Source organism: Lissotriton vulgaris, chromosome 12 (genome assembly GCF_964263255.1).
Source record: "Lissotriton vulgaris chromosome 12, aLisVul1.2, whole genome shotgun sequence".
Classification (NCBI taxonomy): domain Eukaryota; kingdom Metazoa; phylum Chordata; class Amphibia; order Caudata; family Salamandridae; genus Lissotriton; species Lissotriton vulgaris.
Genome location: NC_141700.1, coordinates 68,139,723 through 68,141,327, shown reverse-complemented (window position 1 = coordinate 68,141,327; position 1,605 = coordinate 68,139,723). Strand labels below are relative to the sequence as shown.

The window sequence follows — 1,605 nt, the reverse complement described above, 5'->3', positions numbered from 1 at the left end:
AGATATATATTTTACCCTAACTCTAACAGAGAAAGAACCATCGACAGAAAATTAACCTACAGCCAGTGGAGTAAGAGTCAGAGAACCGAACCTAATAGGCCACAGCAACTGATAGCGAGTGAACAGTAGACCAAGTAAAGCCCTACAAGAGGCGAAATTGCCTGAAAAAAATGTCAATGAAATACTCCTAACTTCAGACGGCAAAAGCCGCGAAGCCACCGTCAGGATCGAGAACCACCCGCAAAGTCACCTTGTGAGTGCAGAATACCCAGACCAACACGGGATCCCAGAGGCAACGGCCACAGAGCGTGGCACCAGGAAGAATGCCGCCGTGCGTGGCCTCCTGCAACTCGCGTGCACTCCCAGGAGAGACATGCCCAGCAAGCGGAGAAATGCAGTAAGTCCCCACGACACCGGCTCCACAGCCAAGAGCCATAAACGCGCATAAAAACATGGGGACATAGCTCAGTGGCAGAGCGCATGCATCGCAAGCATGAGGCCCCGGGTTCAATCCCCGGCATCCCCAGGTCAATCCATGCGCAAACAAGCAGGCCCGCCAAGGTGTGCAAGGAAGAGATACCCCAGCCCAGGGCCAGAGACACGGCCAAACAGACCCACCGAGGCCTCGGCGCCCCGCCAGCCCCTCAAGACATGAACAGAAGAGGTTACAGCGAGGACCCCTGGGGGCTCTGAAAAACCAGACAACCACGAGGCGGAGGCGCGCCTGGGGACCGCAAAACGGACCTCCTGGTGCCCCCATCCCCACTATGCCCACATGCTGAGCTGCCCCAGTAAAGGGAGACCGAAGGAGCGCCACCAGGGACGGGGGAGGGGTCCGGACATGAGCATAACAAAAAAACACTCTGCCCATACGGACGAGGGGAGAGGACACTGGAGGCTACAGCACCACACCAGGAAGAGCCCCAGACCCCCATGTCTGTCCCCCTGTAAACCCATGGCATGCTAAAGCAGAGCCTAACCGGACCAGACAGCCGGGGGAAGGAAGGAGGAAGGTCCCAGAGTACTAGGGCCCGCTAGAGCAGGGCCACCAACCAGGGAACCCAGTTCCAGCTATAGCAGGAACCACTTACCTGAAAGCACGCTCTGGAGAATCTGCAGCGCAGAACTAAAAAAACAGGGTTGGGCCGGCCCGCCTCTTATAGAGGTCAAGGGTGTAATGGGTCGGCCATATTGGGAAGGGATGGGAGGCATGGGAGGCAAACCTTTTTGCTTTGGAGAGTTCTGGTGTGGAGCTGAAGCTCACTACGTTACTCATGTGACGAGTTAGAATTATGAGGAGGTAATGAGTACCTACAGCAGCTCTAAGCTGCTTTTAGTTTCAGTATCCTACCTTAAAAAGAAATACCATGAGACAGTGTAATTCAGAATCAGCATATTTTTATTAATGCATTACCAGAAAGAAACGAGTAGAGACATTTTATTTCAAAGTAGCCCAGATAGGACGCTAGTGCCAAAGGCAACTTCAGAATCAGAGGTGACAACACGTTTGTTGACAGAAACGAGCCGAGAGGAAGTCCACATAGTAGCTTTGTAAATATTTAAAGTGGCAGCTCCCCTAAATTCAGGTAGCAGCCAGTCCACTTG

The 1,605-nt window shown here is 53.3% G+C and overlaps 1 non-coding gene across 1 annotated transcript; it reads left to right on the top strand.

Annotated features, from left to right (window-relative positions):
• The first annotated feature begins 454 nt into the window (after positions 1 to 454).
• TRNAA-CGC (transfer RNA alanine (anticodon CGC)) lies at positions 455 to 526 on the top strand. Its single transcript has one exon. It is a non-coding gene; the product is annotated as a tRNA-Ala (tRNA).
• The last annotated feature ends 1,079 nt before the right edge of the window (positions 527 to 1,605 follow it).